The following is a 13081-nucleotide window of genomic DNA, read 5'->3' as shown; positions in this document are numbered from 1 at the left end:
ATCTAGACAAGGGACACTCACAATTCCAGATCACCACAATTTAGTCAGGGTTTGACATGATTCAAAACCTATTTTCAGGAGAGGGTGTGGAGAAAAGGGAAACTTCCTACGCTGTTGGTGAAAATGTAAATTGGTACAACCACTGCTGAGAACAGTATGGAGGTTCCTTAAAAAACTAAGTATAGAACTACCATATGATCCAGAAATCCCATTCCTGGGCATATATTTGAAGAAAACCATAATTTGAAAAGTTATGTGCACCCCAATGTTCATTGCAGCACTATTTACAATAGCCAAGACATGGAAGCATCCTAAATGTCTATCAACAGAGGAATGGATAAAGAAGATGTAGTATATATATGCAATGGAATATTACTCAGCCATAAAAAAGGAGACAATGCCATTTGCAGCAACATGGATGGACCTAGAGATTATCATACCAAGTGAAGTAAGTCAGAGAAAGACAAATATCATATGATATCACTTATATCTGGAATCTAATTTTAAAATGATACAAATGAACTTATTAACAAAATAGAAACAGACTCACAGACATAGAAATCAAACTTATGGCTACCAAAGGGGAAATGTGGGAAGGAGAGATAAATTAGAAGATTGGGATTAACATGTACACACTACTATACTATAATACTATACTATACTACTATACACATACACTACTATATATAAAATAGATAACTAACAAGGACCTACTGTATAGCACAGGGAACTCTACTCAATATTCTGTAATAACCTATGTGGGAAAAGAATCTGAAAAAGAATGGATATTTATATATATATATACATATATAATATACATATAGATCTGATTCACATTGCTGTATATCTGAAACATAACATTGTAAATCAACTATACTCCAATAAAAATTAAAAAGAAAAACAACTGTTTCCAATTTACTCTTACTCCTAGGGTTTGCCTTTGGGATCCCAACACAAAAACCTGAGGGGTTTAGCAGAGCTCCCTCCTTGATGAACCCTTAACTCTGGTGTTTGTCTCACCAGCCCTGTAAGGCTGTTAAAGCTCTGTTTAATCTTAGCCTTTGAATCTCCTTCTACAGGAAAGCAGCCCCAAAGGCCAGCCTCATCTCTTCGGATTCCTTCCCCCAGAACTTTGATACATAAATTGTCACTGTATTGCTACTTTCTTAAGCCTTAGAATAGATGTTTTTTATATTTGATCCAGCTTTTCCATTATTCCCAGCTGGAAGATTAACCTGAACCATCTACGTTCACCATTACCAGAAGTAGAACTCCCAGGGCCTAGAATCTAACCAATGGAGAGTTGTCTTTAGCTGAAGGTTTTGCTTCTACTTAAAATCTAAATGTCAAATAAGAGCACATCAAGTGTTTTCACTCATTTACATTTTCAAGGAAATAAATATATTTATTATTTCCTAGGTGATGGGATTGGGGATAAAAAACACAGAAGGAAATGTTGGGTGCCTTAAGTTATAGTTTAGCTGGTGGGAAGGATTTCCAGAAAGTCTTGGATATACAGATAACAGGGATAAACTGATATACACATTAACTTACACACACATATTTTTGATCCCGGAGTTTTATAGGTACTGTTTAGATGGTTCTCTGCCACTCAAGTGCCACGCTGAAAAGATCAGTGTAAGGACAACAATCCATCCATCTGTGGCTGCCAATGGCAAGGTCAATCATCACTTGTACTGTTTGCCCTTAGCACGAAAGATCTGCTCAACCTTAGCCTGATAAGCAACTCTGATGCCTCCCCTCAGGGAAGCATGGGTTGCTACTTGTGAAAAGATTCTCTTGGTATTTCATAAAGTTTATGCTCCCAGCCAATGGTGGGCATGGCCATTTATTTATTCTGAACCATTTTTTTTTAATGCACAAAGCACTAAGGTAGGTGATGTGAAAGGTAAAAAAGATGAATCTCAATCCCATCCTTTCATAAAATGACTCATTATATAACTATGGTTTTATGAGTTTTATTGTATCCATCTTTATTGTAAGTCATTTCAAGTCCTTTTTGAAAGCAGTCAAGGCATAAATAATTAATAAATCTTTGAACAAATCTCTATCCCTGTTCTCAAGGAGTTTATGATCCAGAACTAACTCAGCTTACCGTGGAGTTAATTAGGACGTGTTTGCCCTTTAATGGAAGGTCATCGAGCAACACTGGAGCACACAGGGATGCTCCTGTGATGTGGACACTGTGAGTTACCTGCCCAACAACCAGTGCTCCTCCTCTTCTTCTTAACAGAACCCCAGTATTGTTCTTGTATTTATCCTCCCCACGCATAGTCAGGAAAGGGGAAGCTGACCACCCTTCCCTCCCCAACATCTCCAGAGGTGGGTGTGGTTGATCTAAATTAATCCTCTCCCACAGCCAGTAATTAGGGCAGTGGTAAGTACATGACCCAGTGCTGGTTCTTGAGACGTGAGAGCAAGTCAAGCCGCTCCTAGGGCAAAGCCACAGAAAGAGGCACGCTCTCTTCTCCCTCCAGCTGTCTCTGTGATTAATAATGGCACCTACAGCTGTACTCGCCATCTTGCAACAAGGCTGAGGATGAAGCCAACATGGAGAATGGCAGACTAGAGATGGCAAGAACGTGGCACTTTGATAACATCGTTCAGCCAGGGTGGGCTGAATGTGTAAGTAATTCATTGTAGACGTGATTTTCAAGAAGGAGAGAATGTAAAGAATAAGAGTTAAAAAAATATATGAGAGAAAAACACTTTTTGGTAAACTGGGCAGAGTGTTTTTTTATAACATCCTTTAATATTCCAAGAAAAAGGTGATAGGATGAGGAACAAGCTCTCTGATGGATATATCTATCAGCCTCCACTGTAATACTCCCTGAAGGTTTTAAAGGCAATCTCTTCAAATAAGTACTTCATCACAATCAGTACATTTCTATCAGCTGTTCTTGATCAAATGTCCAAGATCAAGGTTTCCCAACCTCGACCCTATTGACATCTGGACCTGATAATTCTTTGTTGTGGGAGGCCTGACCTCTGTAGAGTGCTTATCAGCATCCCTGGCTCCTACCTGCTAGATGCCAAGTAGTGCCCCCTAACCCTTGGTTGTGGCAGCTAAAAATGCCTCCAGACATTGATAAGTATCCCTGGAGGGAGGCGAGGGGACTGCCTCCAGTTGATAACAATGACCTCGATAAAAATCACTTTTTTAACCACCTCAGTCCAGTATGAAGGCAAATATGCATTCCTTTTAAAAATACACCTTGCTTATTTTCTTCTTTAAAAAATTAACATTTTGAGTGGTACAGAAACATGTAACGTAAAAGAGAAACTCATTCATAATCCACCCCCCTCAAATATTATTAACAATTTAGTGTATAAGCCTTGATATTTTCTATTCACGTGTTTACATATACAGAGGTAATTTTGTAAATATAAATAGGATTGTAAAGTATGTTCTATTTGTTCAATTCCTGCATATCAATGTATGTAGCGCATCTTTTCATATTTATAAATATATATTTATTTCCATATTTTATATATACATATAGATAACTCCCAACCCTATTCTTTACAATGGCTAAGTGGTATTATATTGCATGGATGTTCTACAATTTATTTATCTAACTATGTAAAGATGAACCTTGGGGTTATTTCCAATTATTTGCCATTACAAGCAACAATGCAATGAGGATACCTGTACGGAAATCTTTGCATACACATGTATTTCTTAGAACAAATTACATGAAGTGGAATTAATGACTCAAGGATCATAAAAGCAGCCCTTTTTGAAAGTGTAAGTGTACTCCAAATGTGGAATAACAGAATATAAGAACCAGGAGGAATCTATTGCATAACATTTATGCTAATTTATGTGTAACAAAAATTTAACCTAGGGGGTTTGAGGGTAAATTACCTAAGGTCACACAGCTTTTTTGTGGCAGAGCCAGGACTAGAACCCAGGCCTCTTAAATCCTATTCTGGTATATTACATAGTGAGATGTATGTGGAAAGCCAATTTACATTGCTACAAGTTTCTTAGATATTAAGAAAAACTATTCTCCATTTGACTGTCTTGCAAAAATAAGAAACAGGCATTGAGTGTTATAGGGAAGTGTGGCTCTCAACAGAAAGTGAGTTTGCCGCCCTCGACCCAGAGGACATTTGTCAATGCCTGGAGACATCTGGTCATTATAACTGGGTAGGTGCTCCTGGCATGTAGTAGACAGAGACTAGAAATGCTGCTGATTTCCTAGAATGCACAGCATAGTCCTCGTAACAAAGAATAAAGGGCCCAAAACATCAATAGGGCTGAGGTTGAGAAACCTGCAATACAAATACAGAGAGAAGATTTTTAGTCATAGAGAATGTAGACTGTTTTCCCATGTTTGGTCCAGGAAGAGAACTAAGGACATTGCCACATCCCTTGCCTACCTCACTCTACACATATTCACACATGCGGGAATCACACGGAAGTCACCGGGGGTGGGAGATAATCATTAGTCACATCCTTCTCCTCTTAGTGAGTTCGGCCCCATTTGATAAGACGCAGAAATTGGACAAATCACAATAAAAATGACAGCATCATTCCTGATAAGGCCAAACTAAAGAGTTGGGCTTGACCTATGGCCAGCGTTGAGCTTCCTAATCTCTCTCTCTCAAGTTGTATGTTGCCCCACAGTTGAAGCCTTCCCCCTCCCCCTGTAGGGACAGGACCTACCTAGAAAGTGCATCACAGTTATGAGCAAAGAAGTACTGCTGAGAACAGGTCTTTCCGAGAGACACCTGGGCAAGGCTGAGCCTTCCATGCTCAATCCCTTCATTTCCCACACTCCCTAATCCCATCTCCCCTGAGAAATACATTGAGAGCTTACGAGAGGCCACATGTATTCCTTCCATTTTTTTCCATGTTGGGGCAGTAGGGTACTAGTTTCTTCCTCTCTATGAAAACTGGAGGAAAGGGGGACAGCTCCTGCACTGTAACAGGGGCAGAAGCTTTGTTCAACAGAAGAGCACTTCTTTTTCACCTCGTTTATATTCCAATCTTTGTAGCATGTAAAACAAGTTGGTTTAGATTTTTTAAAGACATGATAGCTAGACAGAGCTACATACACACATATACATGTACATATATATGTATGTTATTGTGTGATAAGGAAACCAAACTTTTCTCAGTTAAAACAAAAATTTACTTACTGGAGACTAACATTTTTATTAAAGAAAACTCTGATGCAGTCAGATTATCTGTGCACATGACGAGTGATGGCCTATGAAGTTTGCTTACTTCATCACTCCTTTCCTTTCCTAGCTCATTTCTTATGGATTTTCCCTTTGTACATCCAACTATACCATCCACAGATAACAATTTATCCACTTATTAATTATTTATTGTAATGTAGAAACAGTTCCTTCAAGATTTTACTTGTATCTCAGCATTGTACCTGCTTCTCATCACTAGCCAAAGCCTAGAGAGAATAGGAATGACTTGAATTGTGCTTCAGGCCCAATGGGGGGAAAATCAAATTAAACCCATCAGTTTTAAATACGCTGGTCTCATCTCCATGAGTAGTAATACTCAGAAACTGCTCAAAACAAAAAGGCTCAGTTGAAAAGATGTCAGCTGCACTCTTCAATTTATGGAGCACCAGCTCGGGCCCTCCTCACATTCGATTCACCAAAGGAAAGAGTCGCTGAGCCCAGGGATGGGTTTAGCAGCTAATGAGAGTTCTAATGAGAAAGTTCTAATGAGAAAAAGTACTTCTGAGCCCCACTGCAGTTTCCCAGCCAAAGTAAATCCCCCTGGGAGGGCAGGTACAAAATCGATACCGAAGGGAGCAGCTGACATGCACACAGGGAAATGCTGGCCAGAAAATGTTCAGAAATAATATTTGCGTGGCCAGCCATCCTCGGTCTGAGGCTGACCGGAAGCTAGCAGAACTAAGAGGTCTCAGTCACCCCAGATCCATTTGGTATTTTCTCACAGGAACCTCTAGTAGAGATGAAGGAAGGAAATAACACCGACGTAAGCTAAGATTTAATATATGCATTCAAATAGCACATTCTCTAATTCCCACTCTTCTTTTGAAATGAAACTTTTTTTTTTTTTTTTTTTTTTTGGCTGCATTGGGTCTTCATTGCTGCGCACGGGCTTTCTCTAGCTGCAGTGAGCAAGGGCTACTCTTGGTTGCGGTGCGCAGGCTGAAATGAAACTTTTAAAAATGAAAAATTTACCCCCCAACTTAGGAGAATAATATAACGGGCCATCTGTGCACTCCCCAACTAACTTGAGAGATGAAATATTATAAACACACTTGAAGACTTTCTCCTTTGCGGGACCCTCCCTTCCTCTCAGCCACAGCGAAATACTCTCCTGGATTTTCTGCTTATCATTCTCATGCATGCCACTTTCTACCATATATCTGTAACCCATAAACAATATACAGTATTTTAATGGTTTTAAAGTTATGTAAGTAGCACCCTACAGTAAATACCCCTTCTGCACCTTGTATTTTTTTCCCTCTCTCGACATTATATTTTCCAGATTGAAGATTTCTGAGCAAAGGAATGATAAGACTTTCCCTCTTGTTTTGACTTCGGCCATCATAGTCTTGAGACCAATCAGGTAGACGAATAATAACTGAAATACAGTCGGCCCTTTATACCCCCAGTTTCCACATCCCCAGATTCAACCAACCATGGATTGAAAATATTTGAAAAAACCAATTCCACAAAGTTCCAAAAAGCAAAACTTGAATTTGCCACACACTGGCAACTGTTTACATAGCACTGACATTGTATTCGGCATTATTAGTAACCTAGACATAATTTAAAGTATATGGGAGCATGTGCATAGGTTTCATGAAAATTCTACACCATTTTACAATAGGGCTTTGAGCATCCACAGATTTTGGTATCCACGGGGCGAAGGGGAGGGGAGTCCTAGAACCAGTGCCCCCATGGATACCAAGTGATAATGGCAAATCATTCCAAGACCACACCAAGGTTGTTACTGGGTCCACCTATAATGAGCTAGTATCAACATTCTTCAAACAACTGAAAAAAAAAAAGAATATTTCTCTTTCTTTATATATTTCAGACATCATTTCTCCTTTCGTAAATACCACCCCACCATCCCACACCCTTCTATTCTTTCTAATGCCACCATCCCTCTAAGACAGAGAAATATGTAGACACCAAAATACCTTATGATAGGAAGCAATAGATAAGATGAATTCATCATGCTTGATCCTAGAAAAATGGGAGTCATCTTTGAACAGCTATGATAGGATGGGTATAAAAGAGACTGAGTCCCCAAGCCACTCAAAAAGCATTCCCAGTATGTTATAGTCCCAGTTCATAGGTCACTGTCACCCTGAAGTGAAAGCCCCGTGAAGGCAGGGGGTATGTTTCTACTTCTCTATATCCCAGGTTTCAGCATATGCTCTGCATAAAGCAAGTTCACAATGAATATTTCTTGAAAAATCTGACAATGGTGGTGAAGATGACTGGGACCCAAAAAGTGCAACATTAACGCAATGTCAGGCTTTAAATGATCAAGATTACTGACCTGTTGTCTTATTATGTAAGCTCTCCTAATCCTTTCTAATGTTTCCATTATAAGCATCCTTTTCTTAGTGTTCTTTCAGTCTCATTAGTAAAAAAGGAAACCTTGCCACCTTTGAATACTAATTATCTTGACATTTTCATACCTGAGGCTAAATGTATCATCAATGAGCTTTAACCTTATCAGCAAGAGCCCTGTACCACTGTGCTGACAGGAGGGCCAGCTGGTTCCCAGGGGGTATTCTGTCACAGCTACAAATCAAGATCTTCCTCAAGGAACCAACAAATCCTGCTTCATCCAGGCCACGGCAGGAAAAATGAACTTATATGTCAGAAAGCCAGTATATTACTTCACAACAAGAAATAAAGCTGTCGGGGAGAACAGAATGTGCCAGGTGTCAAGCCTGGGCTTCCTCTTTCTCACACAGTTCTGGAGGCTTGTTGATGACATTTGTTTTCCAGAAGGTCACCGGCGTGTGTGCCTCTTTGCAGAGTTGCAAGGGTCCCCGTCATTCTCAGCCAGAGGGCATGTCCTGCTTGACCTTAACCAAGCTTAGCTTTCTCAGAGGTCTATCTTACACTCAGTGGGCTTCTAAGTAGAAGTGTGAATCTCTGCTCTCGGTCCCCTTTTAGTCTTTGTTTGTCTTTCTATTAGTCCTTCTTATTCTTAAAAAACTGATCTGATTAAGCCCTGGTCACCAAAGCAAACCTCATAAGGGCACTGAGCAATGTGCATGTAAGAGTTGAGCTTAGTGCCATAAAATCCAAGGGAGTTCTTTCTATATGCAAATAGTCCAAACCAGATCTACTGAATCCTATCTGTACCTACATGCATTTAAAGGTTAATTAAAATATTACTATCTCATGAAAGAGGTACATCTCTTCAAGAAAGCTGTCATACAGTAGTTCACCAGCAAAGCTCTCAATTCTAAAAATTGTATATTAACTCATAATCTGAACTGATGAAGATATAGACAAGGAAATAAACAGTATACACACTGAAAAAAAGAGAACTCAAATGACTTTAGTCCTCTATGACATTTTTGCTAAGAGTTTATAATATCAGAATGTGTGAGTTGAAAAAAATTAAATAATTTTTTTTTAGCACAAATCTCACAATGGTGCTTAAATTGACTTTAGTCAAAATAACCAAACTATCACTGAACATTTTACCAGGACATTAGAATGTCTGAATCAAGCAATTATTTAGGAACTAACCATTGATATGGTCAAAATTTCTATTAATAGCAAAAACACTGAAGCTATCATATGAATGCCAGGTACACTCCAGCTTTACCTAGCCCCTCCCCACAAAAACCAGCATAACAGCTTTCCCATAATTCCCAGTCATTAACTATTTATGGATTTTATTTAATCTCAAAATCCATAAAAGAGAACTGAGATCCACTTGGATCATTTTTAGCAGGCCCATCATCTATTGATTTTAAAGCCATATCAATAATTTGAGAAATGCCAAAGAAATCCTTAGCAAAGAAGTTAGAGCAATTATAAGTTTTGGCTGATGTGAAAGATCAATCTTGCAATAATTCCCTCCTGAATTTAATAAAACCTGAGCAAATATAAACCAAAATTCGTTGACACAAAAATCCAAAGGTTTAAGATGGATTTGTGTTTGAGGAAAAATGCATCATTTCATCATTGGAGGAGCTCTCCCTTCTAACTTCAAGGCCAGAATGTGAGCTCATGCATTGGCCTTAGATGACAGGGGTCCAGTAGCTGTCCTCATGCTAGATGCTGAGAGCCAGGCCACTACAAGTGTCGGGAGGTGGGGAGGTGAAGACCAAAGTAGCTTCAAACACTGTCCATTCCTCGTGCAGTGCTTGTAAAAGAGGAGGTAGAGAAGACGGCGGAGGGGTAAGACGCGGAGATCACCTTCCTCCCACAAATACATCAGAAATACATCTACATGTGGAGCAACTCCTACAGAACACCTACTGAACGCTGGCAGAAGACCTCAGACTTCCCAAAAGGCAAGAAACTCCCCACGTACCTGGGTAGGGCAAAAGAAAAAAGAGACAAAAAATAGGGACGGGACCTGCACCAGTGGGAGGGAGCTGTGAAGGAGGAAAGGTTTCCATACACTAGGAAGCCCCTTCTCAGGCGGAGACTGTGGGTGGCGGAGCAGAGGAGCTTCGGAGCCTCAGAGGAGAGCGCAGCAACAGGGGTGCAGAGGGCAAAGCGGAGAGATTCCCGCAGAGGATCGGTGCCGACCGGCACTCACCAGCCAGAGAGGCTTGTCAGCTCACCGCCGGGGCGGGCGGGGGCTGGGAGTTGAGGCTCGGGCTTCGGCCGGATCCCAGGGAGAGGACTGGGGTTGGCTGCGTGAACACAGCCTGAAGGGGCTAGTGCGCCACGGCTAGCCGGGAGGGAGTCCGGGAAAAAGTCTGGAGCTGCCAAAAAGGCAAGAGACCATTGTTTCAGGGTGCACGAGGAGAGGGGATCCAGAACACCACCTAAACGAGCTCCAGAGACGGGCACGAGCCGCGGCTATCAGCGCGGACCCCAGAAACGGGCATGAGACGCTGAGGCTGCTGCTGCCGCCACCAAGAGGCCTGTGTGCGAGCACAGGTCACTCTCCACACCTCCCCTCCCGGGAGCCTGTGCAGCCCGCCACTGCCAGAGTCCAGTGATCCAGGGACAACTTCCCCGGGAGAACGTACAACGTGCAACGCCTCAGGCTGTTGCAACGTCACGCTGGCCTCTGCCGCCGCAGGCTCGCCCCGCATCTGTACCCCTCCCTCCCCCGGGCCTGAGCCAGAGCCCCCGAATCAGCTGCTCCTTTAACCCCGCCCTGTCTGAGCGAAAAACAGACACCCTCCGGCGACCTACACGCAGAGGTGGGGCCAAATCCAAAGCTGAACCCCGGGAGCTGTGCGAACAAAGAAGAGAAAGGGAAATCTCTCCCAGCAGCCTCAGAAGCAGCGGATTAAATCCCCACAATCAACTTGATGTACCCTGCATCTGTGGAATACCTGAATAGACAATGAATCATCCCAAAAATGAGGTGGTGGACTTTGGGAGCAACTGTAGACTTGGGGTTTCCTGTCTGAGAATGACTAGTTTCTGATTTTTATGTTGATCTTAGTTTAGTGCTTGTTATCATTGGTGGATTTGTTGGTTTGGTTGCTCTCTTCCTTTTTTAAAATTATTATGTTTATTTTAATAAGTAAAAAAATTTTTTTCTTCTTTCTTTTTTTCCTCCCTTTTCTTCTGAGCCGTGTGGCTAACAGGGTCTTGGTGCTCCAGCCAGGTGTCAGGCCTGAGCCTCTGAGGTGGGAGAGCCAAGTTCAGGACACTGGACCACCAGAGACCTCCCGGCCACACGTAATATCAATCAGCAAGAGCTTTCCCAGAGAGCTCCTTCTCAACGCTAAGACCCAGCTCCAACCAACAGCCAGCAAGCTCCAGTGCTGGACGTCCCATGCCAAACAACTAGCAAGACAGGAACATAACCCCACCCATTAGCAGAGAGGCTGCCTAAAATCATACTAAGTTCACAGACACGCCAAAACACACCACCAGACATGGCCCTTCCCACTGGAAAAACAAGGTCCAGCCTCATACACCAGAACACAGGCACCAGTCCTCTCCACCAGGAAGCCTACACAACCCACTGAACCAAACTTACCCACTGGAAGCAGACACCAAAAAACAACGGGAACTATGAACCTGCAGTCTGCGAAATGGAGACCCCAAACACAGTAAGTGAAGCAAAATGAGAAGACAGAGAAATACACAGCAGATGAAGGAGCAAGGTGAAAACCCACCAGACCAAACAAATGAAGGGGAAATAGGCAGTCTACCTGAAAAAGAATTCAGAGTAATGATAGTAAAGATGATCCAAAATTTTGGAAATAGCATGGAGAACATACAAGAAACGTCTAACAAGGACCTAGAAGAACTAAAGAGCAAACAAACAATGATGAACAGCACAATAAATGAAATTAAAAACACTCCAGAAGGAATCAATAGCAGAATAACTGAGGCAGAGCAGAATAACTACCGCAGAGCAGAATAAAGAATGAAAAGAATTGAGGACAATCTCAGAGACTTCTGGGATAACACGAAACACACTAACATTCGAATTACAGGGGTCCCAGAAGAAGAAGAGAAAAAAAAGGGACTGAGAAAATATTTGAAGAGACTGTAGTTTAAAACTTCCCTAATATGGGGAAAGAAATAGTCAGTCAAGTCCAGGAAGCACAGAGAGTCCCATACGGGAAAAATCCAGGGAGAAACACGTCAAGACACATATTAATCAAACCATCAAAAATTACATACAAAGAAAAATATTAAAAGCAGCAAGGGAAAAGCAACAATTTACATACAAGGGAATCCCCATAAGCTTAACAGATGATCTTTCAGCAGAAACTCTGCAAGCCAGAAGGGAGTGGCAGGACATATTTAAAGTGATAAAAGGGAAAACCCTACAACCAAGATTACTCTACCCAGCAAGGATCTCATTCAGATTCAACAGAGGAATTAAAACCTTTACAAACAAGCAAAAATTAAAAGAATTCAGCACCACCAAACCAGCTTTACAGCAAAAGCTAAAGGAACTTCCCTAGGCAGGAAACACAAGAGAAGGAAAAGGCCTACAAAAACGAACCCAAAACAATTAAGAAAATGGTAATAGGAACATACATATCAATAATTACCTTAAATGTAAATGGATTAAATGCTGCAACCAAAAGACACAGACTGGCTGAATGGATACAAAAACAAGACCCGCATATATGCTGTCTACAAGAGACCCACTTCAGACCTAGGGACATATACAGACCGAAAATGAGGGGATGGAAAAAGATATTCCATGCAAATATCAAGCCTTGGTAAACTTAAGAAAATTGAAATCGTATCAAGTATCTTTTCCTCACAACACTATGAGACTAGATATCAATTACAGGGGAAAAAAAGTAAAAAATACAAACACATGGAGCCTAAACAATACACTACTAAATAACCAAGAGATCACTGAAGAAATCAAAGAGGAAATCAAAAAATACCTAGAAACAAATGACAATGAAAACACGATGACCCAAAACCTATGGGATGCAGCAAAAGCAGTTCTAAGAGGGAAGTTTATAACAATACAGTCCTACCTCAAGAAACAAGAAAAATCCCAAATAAACAACTTATCCTTACACCTAAAGCAATTAGAGAAAGAACAACAACAACAACAAAAAACACCAAAGTTAGCAGAAGGAAAGAAATCATAAAGATCAGATCGGAAATAAATGAAAAAGAAATGAAGGAAAGATCAATAAAAGATCAATAAAACTAAAATCTGGTTCTTTGAGAAGTTAAACAAAATTGACAAATCTCTAGCCAGACTCAGCAAGAAAAAAAGGGAGAAGACTCAAATCAACAGAATTAGAAATGAAAAAGGAGAAGTAACAACTGACACTGCAGAAATACAAAGGATCATAAGAGATTACTACAAGCAACTCTATGCCAATAAAATGGACAACCTGGTAGGGGGAAGGGAAAGCTACATAATAAAGGTCATATATGACAAACCCAT

The sequence above is a fragment of the Physeter macrocephalus genome, chromosome 12 (assembly GCF_002837175.3).
Source record: "Physeter macrocephalus isolate SW-GA chromosome 12, ASM283717v5, whole genome shotgun sequence".
In the NCBI taxonomy this organism is placed as follows: domain Eukaryota; kingdom Metazoa; phylum Chordata; class Mammalia; order Artiodactyla; family Physeteridae; genus Physeter; species Physeter macrocephalus.
Note: the sequence above shows the minus strand (reverse complement) of the source record.